Source organism: Phasianus colchicus, chromosome 1 (assembly GCF_987193195.1).
Source record: "Phasianus colchicus chromosome 1, bPhaCol1.hap1.1, whole genome shotgun sequence".
NCBI classification, from domain to species: domain Eukaryota; kingdom Metazoa; phylum Chordata; class Aves; order Galliformes; family Phasianidae; genus Phasianus; species Phasianus colchicus.
The window spans coordinates 127,199,265-127,223,722 of record NC_143436.1 but is presented as its reverse complement, the minus strand read 5'-3'; the positions used below and the strand labels follow the sequence as shown (position 1 = coordinate 127,223,722).

The 24,458-nt window shown below is 33.9% G+C and overlaps 1 long non-coding RNA gene across 1 annotated transcript in view; it reads right to left on the bottom strand.

The window, feature by feature from the left end:
- Nucleotides 1-24,458, bottom strand: part of LOC149920020 (uncharacterized) — a 97,059-nt gene that overhangs the window by 13,880 nt on the left and 58,721 nt on the right. Inside the window, exon 4 of the long non-coding RNA XR_016463614.1 lies at nucleotides 22,824-22,909. This is a non-coding gene — a long non-coding RNA (uncharacterized LOC149920020). The remainder of the gene's footprint in view (nucleotides 1-22,823; nucleotides 22,910-24,458) is intronic.

The following is a 24,458-nucleotide window of genomic DNA, read 5'->3' as shown; positions in this document are numbered from 1 at the left end:
AATTTATGTATTCTTCAGAAAAAAAGTTTACTTCAGCTTCTCCCATGAGAAAGAAACTTAATTGCTGGGCATCTTTTTAATAAACTTCCCCAAAAATCTGATCATTAGCATTTATTGTTCTGAAAGAGTACAATGGAGATTGAAGTGTTTTAAAGGTTATCCTGTGTTTGTTGGTTTGCTTAGCTTCTCATTTTTGCAACACATCTGCTTATTAATGTATTATTATTTTTTTATAATATATGTTATAAGTGAGGTAAAATTACTGCATTTATGCCTGACTGATACAATTGATAGCATAAATATTTTAATCTAACTGTAGATATCCTGTAGGGAAAATCCCTTAGGCAATGAACAGAACAAATCCAAACAAGTAGCCTACAACACATATTTGAAGATAGGGTAAGCAAACTTTATCAATAATTTGCAAATTGTCCACATTATGGCATAGTCACTGCACTAATACTTCAAGCTTCTGAGTATGTAACAGACAATATTTTCTACAAAAATCCAAGATGCCAAAGATAGAAGTATACAGGAACATGAATAAAGCCATTTGGATGTGGTGCTCAGGGATATCATTTAGCGGAAGGTTGTTAGTTAGGCTAGTATGGTTAGGTCATGGTTGGACTCAATGATCTTTAAGGTCTTTTCCAACCTGAGTGATTCTATGATTCTAGATTCTATGATTCTTTTCTATGAGATGATGCTGTAGTTTTTTGCCAAGAAAGAGCTAGATATTTTTTAAATAAAACTCTTATTAATACATAAATTTTAAAGGAAGCACTGAAATAAAATTATTCATTGTGCTTTCCCCTCTTTAATGAGGAAGAAGTTATTCTGTACTTTCATTGCTGTTCATAGGGAGGACTAAAAGCACTCTGGACATTCAAATATCCAGTGGACTTGGTGATGACTAGTATTAGAAGGTAATCTGAAAGTAGTTTCTGCTGAACTAGCCAAAGAGTGATTATTTGAGACAGACAGAATTTCTGTATCAGTTCAATATGAATAGCTTCTATTGTAAATCATGCCCAGATTAACTCAGCAAATTGTATTGAATAGTCAGTAAAGATCATGTATGTGCACACATTCTATACTTAAGGGCATATATCACCAACCTTTTGACTGACAGCTTGCTGCATGATCCCTTCTATTCCTGTCAGAAAATATTTATTTCTACAAGAATTGATATATAGCAAGAAAACAAACAGCTTTATACACCCTACTGATATTCTATAAAATTAAGGCATATAGCTCTGAACAAATAAGCTAATTTGCATTTGCTTATTTTACAAACAAGAGAAAATAAATACCAATTACAGATATAGCAAACAATTCACCTCTTCTACCTGAAAACCTTCAAAACTGGATTACCTATTTGGCTTCTGTTCCACCAAAAATCATAAATGTCTGCTTTAAAATAAAAAATAAATATTAAACAATAAATAAAAACTTGTGCAAAATAGAAGTTCATCTAAACAAGGCATGCCCAACCTGAGGCCCACAGGCAGCATGCAGCCCCTGACAGCTAGTAATGTGGCAGCACAAGATTGTAAATTGTTAACATTATTGCATGATATTCAGAGATATTTTTCATTTGTCGATTGTGCCTAGCTTAAGGGTAGAATGCAATAGGCAACAAGAGAACACTGTGGGAGAGAGGGCATGGTGCAGTGCTGACTCCACCTCTCATGCCTGCCACACACTCAGTCAAATCGAAACCTGTGTGCATTACATGCTACGTGAACTTGTGCCCTTAGTGAATAAAGCACAGTTGATTAACAATAATAATATTTCAACCTATCCCATGTCATGTCAAGAGAAAACAGTACCCCAGAATAACATAAATTGTTCATGAAGGAAGAGTGTTCTATGAAAAATGGACAGATGAGTAGTCTTTTGTCTAGATAAATTACATGGCACTATGCTTAATTCGTAAGGAAGTTGTGTCAGTTTTCAAAGATTGAAATTTGAAAAGACATTACATGCAATAACATGCTGCCAACTTTGATGTGTATCAAGGAATGTTTTGTATAGACAAAATAGTGGAACTGAAGAACAAAATGTTTTATAAATATTACAATTGAATTCAAACAGTCTTTGTTATTATAGCTAGTTATATTGCAGCAAATCTTATTGCAAAATAATCAAAACAGTTTCCTGATGGTGAGTTTAATAGGCAATACATGGGAAGTGTAGCAGATGCAACTTACCCTGATAATAAATGGATTTTTCTGATATCTGTGTCTCAGCAGATTGTATCCAGGCAAATTGGTGAAATAGGAAAATGTATATATATTAAAAAAAAAAAAAAAAAAAAAAAGGAGAATGAAGCTGTGTTAATTTCAAATCATATACTTTGGTACTTGATGCTCGGCTAAACATTGATGCTTGGCTGAACATGAGCTAGCAGTGTGCCTCGGTGGCCAAGAAGGCCAATGGCATCCTGGCTTGCATCATGAACGGTGTTGCCAGCAGGAACAGGGAAGTGATTGTCCCCCTGTACTCAGCTCTGGTGAGGCCGCACCTCAAGTACTGTGTCCAGTTTTGGGCGCCTCACAGCAAGAAAGACACTGAGGCCCTGGAGCGGGTTCTAAGAAGGGCAACAAAGCTGGTGAGGGGTCTGGAGACAGGCCTTATGAGGAGCAGCTGAAGGAGCTGGGGTTGTTCAGTCTGGAGAAGAGGAGGCTCAGGGGAGACCTTATTGCTCTCTATAACTACCTGAAGGGAGGTTGTAGTGAGCTGGTGATCGGCCTCTTCGCTCGTGTGACTAGTAATAGGACTAAAGGGAATAGTTTCAAGTTGTGCCAGGGGAGATTGAGCTTGGATGCTAGGAAATAATTCTTCACTGATTCAGGCAATTCTTCACTGGTCAGGCATTGGAATGGGCTGCCCAGGAGGTAGTGGAGTCACGACCCTGGAGGTGTTCAAGGAACAGCTGGATTTTGTGTTGAGGGACATGGTTTAGTGTGTACTATTTGTGATAGATGGATGGTTGGACTGGATGATCTTGAAGGTCTTTTCCAACCTTGGTGATTCTGTGATTTCTGATTTCTGGTGACAAGTGAGAGTACTGACACTACAAATGGGGCTCAACTTGCCATTTTTATTAGTGATATTAATAACAAATGTGATATCACTGAAGAAAATGCTTCTTTGATGCCACTAAAAGATACAACTAATTCCCTTGATTAGTATCAACCAGTGAAAATTACATTAAAATGACTTTTTTCAACATTTGTCAACAAATCTGGTATACCTACAGATAGAGCCCTGACAGTGAACAGTAAGAGCAACTTATAAAATTAATAGAAGACAATATAATTACTGCCAGCAACTCACATTTGATGAAATATTGCTGCAACATATATCAAGAAAATTTGTGTGTGAAAGTTTTAAAAACAGATAATGTCATGCAAATTGTCATCAAAGATGCTAATTTCATGAAGTTCAAGGGACTGGATCATCCGCAATTGCAGGAGTTAATTAACAGTATGGATGATGACTATGGGGACATAATTTACTTTTCTGAAGTAAGGTGGTTGTCAAGGTAAAAAGATTTTATTATTTGTAAAATGAAATCAAGTCCTTTATGGAATCCAAAGGAAAATTTGTGTAGAATAACAAGATTAAAAAACGTGAAGATCAACTATGTTTCAAACCAGAACAGCTTTCAAAATGAAACTTCAATTATGGCAAACTCAAGTTACATCGAATGAATTTATGCATTTTGATACATTGGCTAAACACAGTCCTGTTAACAGTGAAACATATGCAACCTTGCTTTCTGTTTTGATAACAGAATTTGAGAGTAAGTTTCAAGATTGAAAAAAATAAAACAACCCACAAGAAAAACATTTTTTTGCTATATTTGTGACTTACATTACCTGCAAATTTTGAAATGGAATATATAGAGTTGCAATCAGACATTCAATTCAAATTCAAATTCAATCATGCCTCTTTACCAGATCTGTCTTACCAGAGAGAAATATCCCTCACTTTATTTATTCATGCCATCACTTTTTGGCAGTATGTATATTTGTAAACAAATATTTTCAAAAATGAAGAATACTCTTCAAAAAAAAGAGTAAAATTGCATCATTAATCTGACAGTCATCTTGAGAATTTGCTAAGTATTGCAACTTCCATTGAACTGATGCATTAGTTTCACAAAAACAAGGTCGAATATCCCACTATGTTTTTGTTGCTTTTTTATGTTTTATTGAAAAAATATAGAAAGTTTTGATACTTAAATACATTAATTATATTATATATTTTATATATGGCCCAAGACAATTCCTTTGAACTCAGTGTGGCCCAGTCCAATCAAGAAGTTGGACACCCATGGTCTTAACATAGGAGTTCAACATGAGCACTGTGAGAGACAAGATCAGTCCACCATAGCATAAAGACAGTCATCCCCCTTAACTGTCTAGGTTTATATAGATAACAAGATCTCTAGAATTAGCTAATATAAAGCTACCTAAAAAGAAACACCAGCAGTACAAAATTTAGAGGCATCTGTGAGGTGAAGCACCAGGAAGAGACTGTTGAGTCCTGAACAGTGGGATGCTGAAATGACTTATTTGGTCAAATATTTATTTCAATTCAGTTTCTACACAGACAGTGTATGTTCACAGAAATTTAATGAATTAGGAATAATGAATTCAGAAGCACCTCCACAGGGACAACCTGCTGCAGGAACCTCTCTTTCTGAAGTGTATTCCCTCCCAAAGCACTTGTGTATATAGGAAATCTTTAGCTTACATTCACTGGTGGTCTGCTCAAACTTAGCAATAAGATTTTCAACTGAACTGTCAGTGCTGAGGGTAACTAATGTTGTTGCAAAGCATTAGAGGGAGGATGAAACTGGAGTCTATTTGAGATGGTTTAAAGTTAAATATTAGAGTGAGGAAAAAGCTGTGGGATGTAAATTCAAATGATCACTGAGAACTGATTTCAGGACATGAGTGAGATAAATTGAAGTCAATAATCGCAAATAATCACTTTGTAATCAGTGAAACAATCACTGTAAGTTTTTCAGTATAAAATTCCACTATATGATTATAGAAAAATTTCTGGGAGTTTTTAGGATTATGCTTGAAGGCTGAAGATCAGCAGATCATGTAGGAAGCTACTAAAGAGGAACAGAGCTCTTGAGGATGACTGGTTTCTCTCTGCACTGCAGGTAAGATATCAGGAATTGCCTCTCATTTAGATGGTGTGTACATCTGCTGTGCACCTGGTAAGTGGTTTGGTGAGCAAAGGGTGAACAGGCATTTACATACAGGCACAGTTAATGTGTTGTTATCATTACTGTATCTAGAGAATGGGGATTCCAATTTGTGATGGTGAAGACTCTAGTTTTACTAAACATGGAGGGATATTCACATATGTATTCCTCTGTATGAATGAGAAATTATTGATCTTAAATCTTATAATCAATTCATCAGTTTACTGCTAAGTGTTTCTTACTGCTCAGCAAGTTTCCACGACTTGACATCTGAAGCAACCAATTTTCTTTAATGTTAATAAGGCTTTGACAGACAAGATAGTTGCAGAACTCAACTAAACATTCTAGCAAGTTTTTCTCGTAAACAAAAGAAAAAACACTTGGCATTTATTCTGTTATTTGACATTTTTGATTTTTTTTCATCTTTAAGTGAATGTTGCCATAAAAATATCATTACTAATTTCAATGAATAAAACTTGCCTAATATACATGTAATGGCATGTAATAGTGACATCAGAGTTAATTTAAATTTTATTAATAAATGCAGTGATTTTAAAGAGTTTGTCATTAAAATATCTATGAAATAAATATCTCTGAACCTAATTAAGACTATAGGGATATTCTCTTTTTTCAGCTGAATGGGTACTGTGAAAGAAAAATTCCTAGACGAGTAGTTTTATTAAATATATGACTTCAAAATATATATAAAGCATGGTAAAATTCAGCTAATGTCACATCAATTAACAATAAAAATGTATACATAATTCTTGAAATGGAGTACTACTGTGAGTGGCAATGAGGGATCTGTTAGAAATTATGAGTGGAGACAACATAAATAGATGAAGATTTTTTTCCTGTCTCACATCCTTTATGTGGGAGGAGAAAAGCAGAGAGGGACTTTTCAAACTATGTGGAATTTATGTGGGGGAGTTTGTTTTGATTCTACTTTCTGTTTAATCTCATATTTTTATAGGGAATACTTTTGAGAGCCATTCAGAAATACTTATTTTTTAATGAGCTTCATTCAGTGTTAATAAACATGGTTTTATAACAGGAAAAAGAATCCCCTAAACTATGCTATAATTATCCATTTTTTTTACAACTCAGAACAAGATAAATGTCATTTTTTGTTCTAATGTTTAATATAACCATGAATAGTCCAAATGTTTCAAGACTTGAGAATTATTATGGAAAATTCCTTTACTTAAATGCAAATGATCTTGAGAATTATTTTCTTAATAAAAGTGCAATTTTCTGGTCATACATACACTGAAAACCAGAGAAATAAACTGCTGCCAGTGTGATATTAAAAATGCCAATAAAGGATTAAAATTTGTCTACAAATGAAGTTAACTATGAATTAACTCCAAACAGCTTGTAACTCTGGATCACAAACAATAAATGACTCTGAGATCAGAATACAAAACTTAATGGCAGCAGAAGTACAACAGTAAAACAACATAGGACTTTCCTATCATAACAGGATTATCAGAGATAAAAAGTAAAAAATTCAGGTCCTGAATTTGTGTATTTATTAGTAAAATGCAACTGTTATTTCTTAAAATTCAGGTTTTCTGATGTTGCTCTCACATTCTCAGTGAATCTCGGAAGTATTCAACCAAATTTTACCTGTTCACCTTCAGGTGAACAACAGATATCTTTAATTCAAAGAATGTTTATAAGTACAGTATTTTTGCTCCCTTTTTATTTTTTGTTTTCAGGGATAATTTATCTCTTCATTATGCTGAAGCATACTCACTATCTACTGAGAAACTAGAGAGACCTTATCTACTGCTAAGTCAACAGGCTAGGGCAAAAAACAATGTCCAGGTTTTGTCTTTGAGGTACTAATGTTGTATTTAAAAAATATTAATTACTATTTTCTTTAATAATTGGATTGCTGTGCACAACATGTGTTGGTAATAATTCATATTAATAAGAGAAAAATAATCCACATAATAGTGTAAGTAGATTTTATAGAATTCTTCTGCAATAGGGTACATCCAGTCATGTTTTAAGCATATTGTCTATGATTGCCTAGACCTAGCTTTAAATCTAGCTGACTTGAAAGCCTACTGAAAGAAAGAGAAAAAAAGAAAAAAAAAGAAAAAAAAGAAAAAAAAAAGGCTTAATTTATAGTGAATAATTTATCTGACTTATTTTAGCTGTGTATATTAAAATGTTATCTTCCAAGAGGCATTTACTCACTGACACCAGAGCTTTAGGGAACTGTTTCGTATTTGGTTAGGTGAAATTAATTCCAATTAGAGTTCTACTTAAATTGTCTCACTGGGTATGTCTGCATTGCTAATGCAAAAGAGAGCCTAAGAGCTATCTGTTAAGCTTCATTTAACATACTGTCCCATTTTGGAACTGCTCCTGCAAAGTTCCCTTTTTATTCCCAAGAGCTATGCTTCAGATGTAGCAATTCCACCCTCAAAACTTCCTATAAAACTTTGCCTTTCAAACAGCATTTTGTTTCAGACTGATTTTGTAACACATACAGTGTTTCATAGTATAAAAAAAGCTCACTTTGTTTCATATGCTATAAATGCAATGAGCACTGACAAAGCAAAAGCACTTTAGGTGCACCCAGGATTATATAGGGCGCAGGAAAGAAAATCAACAAAAAAAACAACCTTGTCTGCATTAGAGAGGGAGAACTGAACAGTGTGAGGTTAAATAATTTTTGCTATTAAACGTTAGGGCTGAAGATCAGTCTCTGGCAATCTTTATTTAACAGTAAACTCTTACTGTTTTTATTCCAAAGAAAATAGAAATAGTAAAAACAGTATTCTGAAACCAATTATTTTTGTATGCTTCTAAGTTTGGTATTTTGTTTTGTTATTTATGATTATTTTCCATTTTCACAAACCAAAAAGAATTGCCTCTGAAATACTTAAGTGCAAGACAGCCTTCAGCACTGCCTTAGCAAAACGTTTTGATTAAGAAATTTTTCTATCAATTTTCAGTGCTTGTGAAAGCTTCACTGGGAAATAGTTCTTTATTTTAAAACACAGCTAAAAATTCTTCCTCCCTATCCATTGCAAAATGCAGCTCTTTCATCCTTTCCCATTGTAATACATTCACTCCCCTAAAACACATGCCCCTTCATACCATCCTGCCTCCTGATACCTCACACCGCCTTCCCACAGTTCAGGAGGTCAGAGTCAAGCATGAGGCAAATGCCCCCTCCCAGTGTTCTTTCTACTTTCGTGTAAGTATACCAGAAACTATGGTGATGAAGAGAGTAAGATCCCAAGGTAGATACACAGATAGTAATACCATTATTTTATGCTGTGATTTTTGTTACAGGTTTCTAACAAGTTAAAGAATGCCCTATTTCTCATCTACTCTGTGACAGCAAAAAAAAAAATGTTACTGAACTATTTTTTGCTGCTCAGATACATACATAATCTAACAAATTATGTTTTCATTGCTAAGAAAACCAGTCCTTATTTAATCATATATCCAAGACTCCCATTTAATTCTCGGTCTGGCTTGCTGGGAATACTGTGGCTTGATGTGATGAAAGGTAAGTATGGAAAGAAAATCTTAGAAACTGCTTTTGATGGCACAGTAATATTTATCTTACATGCCATAAAATCCAACTCTACTTTCTTCAAAACTGGAATATATTTACATACTTGATCAGTTTCGTCTCACCTGGTCTAGTTTTTCCATACACTAGAAACAGCTCACATATTTACATTTCAAATTACTTCTATTTCAAGTAAATTAGAAACAACAACACAATAGAAATTAAAGTATTTTGTCAAGAAACACGGACACTATCAGTTAAATAGTGTCTAGTAGAAAAGAAAACAAAGAAAATAAGAAAGTGACATATTAAAAACCCTTGTAATTAATAGATTGCTTTAACCTGTTTAATCGCTCAGGTTTTATGATGTGTAAGCATGTTCCTCAAATTTCTTCCCTTCACATCCTCAAATACATGTGAAAAGAGTAAACTTGAATAGCTGCGGATGTCACTTAGCTTTGTTCTTCAGATCCAGTTGTGACAGCTGTTTTCTTAGAGATTTTTGTCTTCATATCCAATGCTAACAATTGTTGGGATACAGATTTACACCTGTAAATTATCATATTATCATTTAAGCCAATAGATCTAGGACAATTTAATTTATCTAAGGATTCCCAAAAGATAATTCTCTATTAAAGCAAATCTGGACACTGCTTTCAATTCCTGAAGTGAGTAATGAATAAATTTAATAAATAATTTACGTCACCAATTTCAAAGAAAATTATAAGCAGTTTCATATTGATAAAGTGCTGAATACTCAAATACTGCATGAACAAAATGAAACAACATACTCCAGTACGTAGTAAATTGAAGAATTATTCACTGTTTCTCTGTTAAATGTCCAATTGGCAATTGTTCTGAAGGGGATAGAAAATTTTTTATTTAGTTTCAATACAAACTGCCAGCTCCTTCCCTCTATATTTTCCTATTTAACTTTCCAAAAAGCTAAGATTTCTATCATAAAGAAGAATCAGGTCTCAGCAATGAAGTAGTTAAATCACTCTGTTGGGTAATATATCAATCAGATTGAGCACTTAGAAAAACATTTACTTTTTTTTTTTTTTTTTAAATATTCTCTTTAGATAGATCTGTTTTACAAGAAATTCTACATTGATAAAATCATTCCATCCAAGGGAAAAATTGAAGCCATACTGTGTAGTTTTGATCTCTGGAAATGGAGTTTTGTAAATAAAGCATAATTGAGACTATGTCACTCTTCAACTCTTCACTCTTCAATAGAAGAAAAGGAAAACAGATGATTTTTTTTCTCTCCCTGTGAATCCAAATGTTAATGTTGCTTGAGCATAGGACAGCATCTTTCACTAACTACTAAAAATTCTGTTTCCTATTTTCAATGTTGCCTGGAAAAGACATCTTTAATGTAGCTTTAAGACCAGAAGTATCACTTGCCCTCTTTGAAGTGAGGCTTCAGACGCCCAGAGATTTTATTTATCCATCAATGGAAACTCATCAGTATCTAGATTCAAAGAGAGTAAATGTGTATTTACTTATCCTGCAATATAAGTCATCTATCTACTACATCTCCCCATCAGCAATGGCAATGACATGTTATCCCATCGAAAAATCTTTCCAACTTCAGAGAAGGGAGTTGCCTGCAAAGTAGGGAGAGATCCTGATAAAATCTTAACTGCATACTTCCATGCTTGGATACTTCTGGAAAGTTCCAGTTTCAATTGATTTGAATATTGACTAGCTTTTTTGTACTTTATTTTAGTATACTGTTTGAACTTCTATTTAAATACAGATTATGGATAAAATATATATGAACACCAATAGAAATTATATTTAAATCTGTGTGTCCATGAATATTTTTCCAAATATAGAGGTAAATATTTCCAATTTTTTTTTCTTCCAAAGTGCCAAGAAAAACTGAAATTCCCTTTGTTGGTTGCATATTTAATTGCTGAGTTAACATATGTTCTGCTATTTTAAGGAAATATTAAATCTATTGGGAAGGCATTGCTAAAGCGATAGTACTGGGACAGTATCTAATATTAAGATAAATAACCAATGTAACTCCACTGTGGGTTGTTTCTTCAGAAAACTACTAAATATCTTAAAAAGTGCAATGCTTCCAGATGAGTAAAAGGATCAAAAACAAACTAACAACAACAACAACAACAACAACAAAAAGATCTGCCAATTGTATTTTGGGTAAAATCTTCATCCACCAAAAAATTTTCTTAGGTCTGATAGAACAACCACATTTTACTACTGCTAATGCCACAAATCCCTCAGAAGATACATAATACATTTTACTTCTTTGTATTTTTCACTTAATTGATTGAGTATAAATAAATTAAGAACAATTCCATAGTTTCTGTTTGTTTGTTAGCTAGTGCTGTTTTGTTCTTTAAGTACATTCAAGGTCCTAACAATCCCTTTTTAGACAGGAGTCATGTTACGTCTCTGCAGGCCTTGTTACCCTCAGATGAACGTGCTGTTTACCTGAGTAGTGGATATGAGACCAGATTTACTATAACTCAGGTGTGCCTGTTCCAGTCAGCCTTCAAACTGACTTATCAGTCAACATCCTTGAATTAGTTCAGAAAACAGATTGCCACTTTAAAGCAAGAATCATGAAACTTCGTTGTTTTGAAAGACAAGCTTTGCTCCACGCCTCTTGAGATCTTCTGAGCACCTTCAGAATTTACATAGCCACTTTGCTGTTCACAGAATAGTTTTAATTATTTCTGTTATACCTTTCCAGAGCAGCAACAAGTATGAATGCATATACAGAGTGTGTCAGTCTGACTTAGAAGCTACAGCAATTAGTAGCACTCATATAACAATAATATTTTTATTATATTAAACACTATGTTTGAATCTCTGTGTATTTCAAGTAACATAGAGAAATGTGATTTATGTTATCTGTAGATAAAGTAGGGAGGACCTCTTATTTATTTTCAAATAAATGTGTGAAAGGACAAGTAATAAATACAAAGAACTGAGAAACACTGACTGTTCTGAACTTTAAGGGATTCAATGAGTTTTCCTCTGTATAGGATACCTGGTTTTCTTTGGAGTCTTTGAATTTTACAAGTAAGAAACAATCTGAGATTAAATTAGAACAGAACCTGAATCCCATCTAAAACATTCTAATCTTTCCTCTACATTCTTCTAGCTTAAATAGATCTTAGGTCAGAATCAGTAAAAAACAACAAAAAAAAGCAGAAGTCTATTTCATTCACCAAAGAAAAAGAGTAATATTGGATTCATTTTTTTCCATCTTCTAATGTTTTTATATATATTGAAATTACTAAATGTCTTAGATTTCTGAAAATACAAATATGATATACACCCTATATTTTGTCAAATATTAGTCAAATATTTAGGATGAGCTTTTAAAAAAGATTTGAGATTTTCAGGGTTTAACTGGATATCTGTGATGTGCATGATCTTAAGAACTTGCTAAAGCTATCTTAACAATTCACTCATATAAATATTTATGGTAGGAAGAAAAAGGAAATGACAGTCAAATGACAATCACTGTAAATCAAACAGATATCATTTATAACAGGATTCTGGGAGAAAGAAGAAGGAGACAGGAAAATGTATTATGTTTTACTGGTGGAATCAAATTATATGATCTACGTAGAGAATAAATAAAAAAAAAAAAAAGATGTGAAACTGCTGAAAAAAAAAATTACAGAACAGACTCAAATAGATAAGGCATTGAGAAAAAGTTTTTAATGGGCCAAAAAGTAAGTGAAATAGTTCAAGATTATTCAGCAAAATATTCAGGCCTTGGTAAATTGAGATGGTCAGTAGCCTGTTATAAAAGTTGTGTACCCAATCCTGGAAGATATTTCAGTTCTTAAAGCTTACTGACTCCAGTGCAAATAGTTCCACTATGATAGTGTGCTTTTATTCTGCTCGCAGAAAGTCCTGTTGTTAGGGTTAAATCACAATCCCCTACTTCTTGGCTTTCCAGCACTGGATATTAAATTGTATGTCCTGTTTAGGCAGTCCAGAGATGGTCTGTGCAACTCAAAATGCAAGCAAACTGCGTAATTTATAAATGTATGTTGGAGTAAAGCTAAAATAAGCATAGGTGTACAGCTACGGGCATATTTGTATTTGGGCTCTTCATCATTCTGTAGAAAAATGTATTCTACTGTAGGCAATAGCATTCATGCTTTATGCATTTGAGGAATCTGACATCAAGATGTCACATGCTGCAAAATTTTAACTTTGAGAAGATAAATGAATAAACTAACAGATATTTTATGGACAGCATCATGATTTCCAAATCTTTATTTAAAAGTAGGCCATGGAATCCTCATATTATTGAAGTAGTAGTATGTAATGTAGAAACAATATTAAAAATCCCTCTTATTCTTTAACATGCACAATATTCTTCTTGTATTTTCATAATTCTGTAAATCTATGACTTACCACAGTGGTTTCCACTAGTAAAATGAAGTAAATCAAAGCTAATTTTTCATCTGATATAAAAAGAACAGTTAGTTTTTTTAATATATATATTGGAAGTTTTGTGATTTTAACCATATGCAAGTTTCTTACTGTTTACAATGACATAGCAGATCTTCTTTCAATTTCTTTTTACATTTTTTTTTTTTTTAATCTTTAAGAATTAAAAAGTTCTGTATTTTAATTCAGGATTAATAAGATGAAACACAGTTGTTGACTCCAGAGCTACTATATAAGTTACAGAAATGTAAATACATATCTTCTTTTTTGCTACTGAAGACTTTAGCATTATGGTAATCTAAACATTGTTTAGCTTTAGCACTATAGCCTCCAGGGTTGTTTGAAATTAGAAAGAAAGTATATGTCCTGAGCATCTATACAACTTGTAAAGTAAGTATTGTTTATTCTGCTTATGAAAATTGCTGTGGTTTTTTTTTTTATTATTATTATTAATTTTTTTTAAATTTATTCAGTTCTGTGACTATATATCTATAGTACTTTCTGACTATGCAGACTAATTATTCTGGAAAACCAAAGCAATCTTTACAGATTTGAATTATTTTATTAAGCAAAAAAGTTCTGCAAGTAAATAAATAATAAAAAAAAAAAACATAATAAAGGATTATGTCAGAGTTTTAAAATATAGAATTTAAGAAACATAATTATCCATTGCTTATTCAAAATGGCACAGGCATGAGGAGCTCTCTTGACATTTCAAAGAAAGCTAATACAGGACTAGTACAGAAATAAAGATGCGTTTTTGGTTTGTTTTTTTTTAATTTGCTAGGGTAGGTATTACATGTCAACTGGAGAATACAGTGATTCACTTGATTGCAAGTACGATTAAGCATGTGTAAATTTTACAGATGTTTTACAGATTCAATAAATTAAAATTTCTGTCTTGTTGTCTGAGAAATAATATGAGAATAATTGAATTAAACAATGTTGATACATTTGTATATAGGAAATGATTTACCTATATGAAGTTAGCCAAAGGAAAAATCACTGTGAAATAGTGGAAGTCACAAAGCAGAAGGAAAGTAAAACAATGCATTATGAAAATAATATTGTTAAATCACGTAACAGTAGAATTATTTAGCTATAACAAGAAGAGATTATATTTACAGAAATAGAATAGAAAATATAATTGAGGAGCAGGTAAAGGGAAAATTCTGTTAGCACACTGTTAATGCACAAGAAAAACAAGCTATACGACACAGTCCTACGTCATGTGGTCTCCACAGCCTTGCTAGCATAGATGTGGAACAGGAAAAATGCAGTTTTGCAGCAACAAACCAAGATAACATTAGTTCTTAGAATGTTTAGAAGATTCCTAATGAAACTGATGGTGGCTTGTTTTAATAAAGAGAAAGTTTAATTGCTTTCCTGCTTTTGTCAGTAGCACAACAGTATTGTTTCTTGATTATTATTGTATCAGCAGATGTTAACTTTCTTCTCATTCCAGTTTGGAATGAAAAAGGAGAAAAAGAAAAAATTCAATATATTCGCCAACAAAATGAAACTGAAGACAGGGAAAAGAGGTGAGAAGAATGGTTTGAAGCACAGATATTTTACTAAAAACATGACAGAGTCAAAGAGTAAAATGAATTCAGTCACAGAATCATACCTTAAATGAATGCACATAACTTTCCCTTTTTAGTGACTTAAAAATGATCTACAAGTAGCCATGAACAAGAACAGCTTACGAACATGAACATGGTACCTTAATTTAACAAAAGAATGTCATTATCACAATACAAGCCACTAAAGAAAATAAACATTTCATGATTACTAGTTTGTCTCATCCCTAAAAATATGTTCTAATGAGTACAGCTACAGGAAAATCCTGAAACCCATTGCAGATTACAGCACCATCTCTTCCTTTACTGACTTAAAATACATTCTGAAAAAAAAAAACCCTCTACTTCTTTTGTGTAAAATATCAAATGAAAACAGCATAACAAAAAAAGACAGGAACAACATAACAAGCAAGTTTGACACGCCATATTTATGTTTTAAACTAGCTTAAGACACAAAAATGTTACTGGGAAAAAAAAAAAAAAAGAGAGAAACAGGCCTTATAAAAAAAACCTCTAATTAAGACCAATTAACAAATATACAACTGTGACTAACAGTGCTGAAAGAACAGATAGAAAGTTCCTGGTTCAACAGCTGAAGTTTATTAATCATCTATCCCATAAATATTGGGATAGTAGGAATCTCCTTCCTGGAGTAGTGAACAATTTAAGGAAGTAATTGTACAATTGTTTGGACACATTAGAGTGTATGATTTGCCTGTTAACGAGGAAAGGTGCCCTCCTAGGTCTGTTGTTTGTGAACAGAGAATGACTTAAGAGTGAAGTGGCAGTTGCTGGCTGTCTTGGCCATAGTGTCCATGAATTTCAAATCTTTAGTGATAGGAGGAAAACTGTCACTAAAGCCTCAACCCTGGCTATGGAGGGCAGGTTTCAGGCTGCTTATGGAATTAGTTAATTAGATCCTCTAGGAAACTGATGGATCTTCATGCCTTCAAAGGCAGTTTTGATCAATTCTCAATTACCACCTCCAAAAAAGCAGCAGAGAAGATAATTGCAACATTGGTAGTCAAGTAGCTGGGGCAGAGAGATCTAGACAAATTAGAGAGCGAGGCAATTACCAAGCATATGACCTTACTTTTTCTGGCCATATGCATTTTCCACTTAAGATCTAGAAGAACCCTGTTCAGCCAAACCAGCTTTCCACCCTGCTTACTTAACTTCCAGAATTACAGAATTGCCTGTTCCTATGCTCTTAGGAGATGGCACTTAAAAAGTGACCAGCACTGATGGACTGTAATGTTTACAAAAGCAGTTTCCAGGGGACCTTATTAACTAGATCCCTGAGCAGATGATATCTGCTCTCCCCATATCCAGGGTTGAGATTTGGTGGCATATTCTCTCAGTCTTGATGGCACAATTGTTGCAGAGAGTTTATGTCACTTCTTAGTGAGCTGTATGTTTAGTTAACTTTACCTCAGAGATACGGAACATCAGCAAGGAGAAAATGAAGTTTGGGTCTGGTACAGATATGGCTCCTTCACAAGTTCTAAAAATCTGTTGCTCCATAGTATTCTGCTGAACTACTACAGCACTGTGTTAATTTTTAAGACACTCAACACTTCGCTAATGCTGTCTTAGGTTAAGTTGTTCTCTTGTTTAATCAGACAAGTAAAGAACACTTAACTATCCCTAACCAGAAAAACAAATAGTTAGTATTCTTTAATCAAGAAAACCCCAGAAGAATTCAGCAATATCACAGTTGCATGTAAATCACTAACCAAACCTCATAAAGAGGATGGATTTGGAAAACTACTAACTTTTTAAGTTTAATGTATAAATAGCATGGATAAGCTTGTTTGGTGTGCTTGGTTTTTGGGAAACCACTGAGTCCCTAGGCTTGCACCAATCTGAAATGAATAAGTTATGTCTCTGCAGCAGTATTGATTCTCCCTACAGAAACTTTAGAATTGTGTTAATAAGATGAGATCAGAGGAAATAGTAATGCGAAGCAGTGGTTAGGATAAGTCTGTTTTTTTCTAAGAGAGAAAGAGATCAACACAGTCTTTTTTAAAATTAATTTCTTTATATTATTTTCCAGTAATAAACTTGATTCCTAAGTTACTGCTCTGAATTATTGACAAAGTCATCAAAAGAGACTTATCACCCAATGTCTGGTGTGAAATACCTCTGAGGAGATCTGGGCCAAACAATGATATGCCTAGAAAGGGTAGTTCAGACATGATGGGCAATGGATACCAGATGTCCCAGTCTTGGGATGCAGAGCTGTAACAGGAAAAGTCTTCTGGATGCTATTTTTTCTACAGTTTTCTTGCAGAGCAGGGAATTTCCTCAGGGTCTGTCTCAGAATCTCTGGTCCCTGCAATTATGAATTCCCAGCCTCAAGTAAAAAGTAGGATGGCCTCCTGTGGGGTATGAATTGGCACACTTGGATCCTATAGCTCAGAGCCCAAAATACAGGAAGAATTATTCTACCTGTGATGTCTGTCTGTTGTCACATTTTCAGAGTGAGACAGCTGAGAAGTTCTCATAACCTATCCTATGCCTCTCTTAACTTTAAAATATCAGCAATGGGTGTTGCAAGTAATATAGTTATGAGAGCACAAAACTCGCTGTGGGGCTGCCTGTCTGAAAAACTAGATACAGGCTCTGACTGTCTCAAGCCTCTCCAGCAAGTTTTGGGGACAGTGACATTGCTCTATTTTATCTATCATAGCCTGAGAGCTGTAGGATAGAACATAAACCTGCTCAAAACCTTTGTCCTTTTGGAAGCATCATTTCCTGAAGAATTTATTCATTTTTAAAGGTCAAACAACAGGATGGCCATAGGCAATGAATATTTGCAGAATAAGATCCCATATGAATACTCTCAAAATATCTCTACCTTTGTAGTGAGTACTTTTTCATTAGCAAGGTCAAAGCAAAGTAAAATTTCATGAAAAGGGTGAAAGATTTTATATTATTTATAGATACATGGTGTAATTAAAAGCAAAAATGAAAGTAGTATGGCACAGTTTTTTTTTCACTGACCTCTAGTGAATTTGACAGTAAATTTAGAAAGTGCAAGAAAGATGACCAATGGACTACATATCTCATGATTGGCTTAACACAACTATAGGATCAGTGAGCCTTAGATGGGACAAAATTAACAACTGATCTACAGGAGGAGAAACAGTGCTGTCAGAGCATGGGACTCACCAAGTTAAAAAATAGGAACAAGCCAAACAGCAAGGATTGTAAGGACAAATAACTCAAGAGAAAGCTTCTGACTAAAGAGAGAGATAGATGATACATTTCAGCAGAGGGTAAAGGTTCATGTTTGAACATATGAGTTGTTTAGGCATATTTATTCTTAATGATTTTTCTTGACACAGTCTCCAAAAGACTGAACAAAGAGCTTATTTATTTTTATTTTTAGACATGTAACTGTCTGTTTAAAAATAGCAGAATCTCAAGAGTGATGAAGTTTCTACTCTTTCTTGGAAATATATGCATAGGGATTTCTCTTGAATCTCTCCAATAAACTAGTCTAAGAAAATAAAGCTATTATGCACTCTTAGGAGGATGTATAATAGAAAAAGAAATGCATAAATAAAATACAATTTTATTTTTGTTTGTTTTTATTGTCCTACTTCGCAATAACAACTCCATTCATGGAGAGTACATTGCTTTCAATATGCTTTATTGGGGCACTTTCTCATTTCATACTAAATGAATAATGCAAAATAGAAATAAGAGTATTCCTATTGGTTGTTGAAGCATATTACTTTTTTTACCTATTGAAAACATTGAGTCTGCTAGTCTGCAAAATTGCATTTCTTCTCAAACTTGGCACTGGGAGTGGAGGTTTCATACCCATCCTGTTGAGTTCTGTGTAAGCTAAATCCTTTCTGGCACCATCAAAAACATTTTATACTTTATATATTTCCAGTCCTGCTGAAAAACAGTAGGTCCTGACTTGAAGCCAAATCCAAACTTTTTTTTACAGCTGGATACCCTTGTGACTAACCACTCAGGAGTGATACTATTGTGTTCAGTGCCAAACTCCTACAACAAGCAGATAGACGTGTTTTTTATTTCCTTTGGTTTCTACTAAACTGACATGCATTCCACTCTTATGACAGAGGCCTTTTCAAGTGGGAATTTCTTTAAAGGCAAGGAAAAATCAATTTAAATTAAGGTAGGAGTACAAAATCAAACTTTCTCATAATTTACTGCAAGCAGTAGATCATCAAAAAGTTAATGGCGTGGTACTTTGGTGATGTCTACTGTGGCATTAAATTTAAAATTGTGATTCTCTGATCTGTGTTCATAGGTTGAAGATTCATGTTCCACTGTTTTTAACACGCTCTCCCTCCTCCTCCTCTGCCTAATCCTGAAACCAGCTTGACATGGCCTCAGAAAGCCAGCCTGCCTGTACATCTATGCAGAAATTGGGCAGACCTCACTGGTCAGAAGGCATAATCCACTGCTCCTGACAGCTCTTGAACCTTCTTTATGACCAGATTAGAGGCAGTGTAGATATAGGTCATCTGTTACATAGCCTAAGCACCACTTTTATTGCTATTCCATGAGAGCTTCAGCTATGCTATAAAAGATAAAGCTATGAGTGAAATGGATACCAAACAACAACATCCAATAAGCATTCTGTAATATTAACAGAAGTTTTTGTCTTTGCTGAAACATAGTCAAGAAAGACGGCAGTTATCAAACATAAACACCTATAATTAATATAGAAAGAACATAAATGATCCAGTGAAAAGATATTAAGAATGGGCCTTTTATCTTTCCTAGGAGAAATTTCCTACTGTGTTTTTAGGATGAGAAAAGTGCCGTCAACCAAGATGAGAAAGATGAGCCGTACAGCTTGAAGACAGCTTCAACACTGTAATGTCTATGTTACACAGACATGTGTGGTCTGCACCTTGTGATTTCTCTGAAACAAAGCACGTAGTATATTTATGTAGGCTTTTTTCCATGTTTTTTCCAAAAAGAAAACTTTAAGTTTGGAAGTTTACAAAGGAAGTCTGGAGAAAGAATTGGCATACTATAGTGTTCAGTAAAGAAAGGCTTATCAACTTACCAAATGTATGACTATAAAGAGCAAACTGAGCTTTCTGAATAAGGGACTATTATATAATCTGTTCACTTGATTTAATATATATCAACATGAAACAAGCCATACCCCAAAAACTTTGGTTGTACAATGAATAAAGAAAGTAAAATATAGGGCATTACTATCAATATGAAAAAAATAAAATAAAATAAAAAAAAAATAAAAAAAAAAAGAAGAAAAAAGTGAAGGTTTACATTAATGGCTAGGTGGAGAATAGGAAAAATATTTCTTCATCAAAAGACTTGGAATCATGCCTTCCAAAGATTTTCTGCAGTGTTTAAATTGTAAAACCCTTCTAACTATGGAATGCTATCTAAATTGCTAGAAAGAGTTATCATTTGTGTTTACTCATGGTACAGAAAGTGACTAAGTGACTAACACCCTTAACTATCATCCAAAGAAAGGATATGACATTAGAAATACTGTTGCCACACAGTTGCTTGAATGTGAAGCTTTCAGCTTTGTTAATTCTAGAGTCACTTTCTGTGAGCTAGGCTGTCTATTCACCATCACTCCAATGAAGATCTCTTTTTACGGATAACCATTAGAGCTTCTTCACCCTTCTTAAAGCCAGAACAGTGAAACACCCTCAGCACCACAAAGGGTCTATATTGCATGTTGATTGCTATTTTTATGGTAGAGATTAGTTGCATTTCTCATCAATAGCTGAGCAAAAGCAGTCACCAAAATTCCATATCTTCTGGTAATATCCAGGCTGCATAAATATACGCATTCTTTATAAGCCATTTTTCTTCCCTTATGTGGAGCAGCCTTTCTCTAAAGTAGTGTTAACACTCTGAAAATCAATCTTCCCATTTAACGCTGTGGTCAACCTCAGAAAGAGCGGTTATTCTAAGTGATTCACAAACATTCCCAGTAACCAATAATAACAATATTTGACTGAGGTTTTGAATTTGCACATAAGCATGTGTGCTCACACACATACATGCATACTTTATATACCTCACTTCTAGAGATAACAAAACACATGATATACTTCAGAGTCAAATATCTCAGATATCCATCTTTTTGCTAATGCACTTACATTAGAAATTAAAAACTTGAGTGTATGGACACCAGACCAAGAAGGTTTAATTAAAAAAACAGGTAAAAATAATTGAGTATCGCAGTCTTGTATCTATAAACTGTTTACAAGGTGCATATGGTACATCTTAGTTTATATTCCCTTAGAAACATTTTACTAAACAGTCACATGGTGCAAGGACACATTGCATCTTTGACTTCCTCTGAGCAGTATGGGTTTACATTAGCTGAATAACTGACCCATCAAATGTGATTTCTAAGATTTTGAGTCTTGCTTTTCGTTTAATTATTCAGCCATAGCATTATACATGCATTACAACAACAACAACAAACTGATTTACAGTAAGCCCATTGTTTCCGGAGTGTATAGTTTAAATTTTATTTCGCCTAAATAGAGGAACTCTTCATATAATGAATTCTTACTTATTTCCAATAACAACTAAAATCCATTAACTTCACTGAAACTAGTCGTGTAGAAAATTAAGTGATAAAATATGATTTTGAGGTATAGATGTAATTTTATTCTCATTAAACTATAGAAGCGATTTTTTTTTTTTTTTTTTTTTTTTTGAGAAAAGAATAGGACATGGAGATAAGTTTAAAAAAAAAACAAACCTTTTTTTTCTTTTTTTCTTTCTTTTTTTATCTTTTGGCCTAGTAAGATGCAAGAGCAAGGAAAAGGAAGATTATTTCCTTTCAAGATTATTCAACTATTTTCTTAGAAAACAAATACAATACAAAATGATGAAATAGTGTGTCCCATTATTTAATGTATTATATTAAGAATAATGTTTTAAAAGTTTCATAGGAATTAGATTTGTCTGGAATATAATGTGTCTATGTACCATCTTTGTCCAAGCTAATAGAATCAGAGAAAGTTCTTGTGGTACCTATTTTCTTGCTTGTTTTGCATCAAAATGGTAATGTTTGTTGTTTATTTGTTTTTTTAAATACCTAGTCATTTTAAAATGTAAAAATAATTACAAGGATTTTTTTTTTCCTTATGGTTTTTATGTTGATCTTGGACAGCAGAACTTGGACCTGCCTCCAAAACACAAACCTTAAAGTGCAGTAGGCATACAGACAAACAAAGTTTTTGGCTGGACAAATAAAATTGGAAACTAAGTCTTTTGCTGCTGAGTATATTGGATCTGGCTTCCATTGTCTGCTCTTGGGAGATTTTCTTTTCCATATTATTTCACTTATTTTCTTTCCCTACCTTCAAAAACCTATCAGAGTGCATACAGGCCCATTCATTTCACAGCATTCATTAAACATTGTTGAGATTTTGAGCAATTTTGCACATGAATGTGCTCTTGCACATGTAACTATTCATAATGTGGCAGCCAAGAAGGACTCTCTGTGGAGTCATAGGCTAGGTGATGAAAGGAAAATATGAGATTCAGCCAGACTGAAAAGAGACTCAGCTGGGAGGCAGGGAAAATAAGTTTTTTAAAATGGGAGGCATAGAGTGAAAAATAAAATTAGAAAAAAGTCATTTAAATTTTCAAGATACTCAAAGAATTGACAATTAATAAAGCCTTCAAATATATCAACCCCAAGGAAGCAAATAGTTTATGCTGCTCAAGTTGGGGGCTCAAAGAGGCCACTCTGGAAACTCACTGGTACCTGAGGAAGGACCGCACTCCCTCCTGCACAACTCCCTCCTGTGTAGCAGTTGGGAAGCAACTTCATTGTCTTGGTACGAACACTCTGTGTATCTTGTCAGCAAGGTAGCTCTCTACAACCTAATTCAAACTGATTCAAATTCATACACTTGAAGTAGGAGTTGATGTTGTAGTAAAAGTCTCCCCTGTTGCTCCTGGGAAACTGAGCGATGCACTAAATTTCCTTCTTAAGGAATATTCAAACTCTTACCTTGCCTGAAGCCTGAAGAAAGGCATCTCCAGAAAGTTCTCAAATCTGTTGCACAGAATGCTGCACTGAAGCAAATCCAGGATTCACTGAGTGAATAAAAGAAGAAAGAAGTATGAGTATACAGTTCAGTGCACTTAGCTGTTCAACTTGTAAAGTAGTTGTATTTATTATTTAATTTCAAAATATTTGAACTGTCCTAGGAACCAGGATTAGGACTAAAGGTCTATCCTAAATGAATTGCATTAACTGCTGTTCTGTGCAATCTGTTATACCGTGCGAGACAAAAGGATCTGCAATATTTTGACATTACTGTGTTGACAGGGTGTTGTCTTGTACTCAATAAACAGGATCACTGGCATTCCAGAGGTGTCTGTGAGCATCTCAGCCAGAAGCCCTCTTGAAATAACAAAATGGAAATCTTATAGTCCATCTAAATTAGACATGAATTCTCAGATGAACTTCTGAGTTTTAGCAGGAACTTGGTTGGGCAAAGAAGTACAAAAGAAGAAAGAATGTTCTGTGACTTAGTCCAGATTTATTTCCAGTGTTTTGAGTGGACTGTTGGATGTTAAAGTCTTTTAGTCTTTCTGGGAAATTACAAAATTATAAGTATTTTTCTGACTCCTCACCCATTAAAGCTTGTGTTTTGTCAGAGGATCAAAAATCTAAAGCTTTCTTCCAGCTTCAGAGATACAGATCGAAGTTCAAACAGGCTCTTTTACTGCTACTGCACAATGAGAGTGAAATCAAATGCTTCACAGAGTTCATCTTTATGTTAAAGAGATATTTGATACATTTGCTTCAATAAAAACATATAGTAGTTCTGGAAGGAGAGGAGGGTGTAAATCTTCCAGTTACTGATTTATGCATCACATAGAGATATGAATATATGCAAATTCTCTGTAAAATAACTTAAAAATGTGTTCAAATTTGCTATTAATTGGAAAGATTTAAAATGTCCTTTTATCTTTATGATATCAGATTGTATACGAAAATCCAGTTTAAAGGTCAGGTAATGCTAAATGTTTGTCGATCTTTCCCTGCAGCCTTAATACAGAAAGGTAGCAAGCTTTGATCTCCCATTATTTATTCCAGCTGACAAGACATTTTTAGCTCCTTGCAGACAGAGCAGATTTCAGTTAAATTCATGTCAGGGGGCAAGTATGAGCCTTAACCTCAGCTAGGGATTGAATTCCCAGCCTTCCAGTGCAAGGATATATTTGATGTTAAGTCATTTGCTCAAGCACTGTGTCATGTACAAAGTTGCATGCTGTTATTCAACTGGACAAGATTTATCTACTTTAACTAGGCTCCTGAGTCAAGCCCTTAGAAATTATAACATCTAGCTCACCTGGAGCTGTCTTCACTTTTAAAATGTACTTTCCTCTTCATGTATATTGACCAATAGATTTTTAAGAAGCTATTTTTTGTGAAGGTTGTCTGCTTTATTTGACAGCACTCATCATCAACTGCTCATCAAAAGAATATTGTTCTCCATTTGGTTTTAATCATGTGAGAAATAGAGTCCTTCGTTTAATTCCCTGTTCCCTGTTTGCCATTCTTAAATGATTTCCTTAAGAATTCGTCTTAAAAATTAGTTGCACCAATTCTCAGCTTGCTCATTGTCCTTTGTGT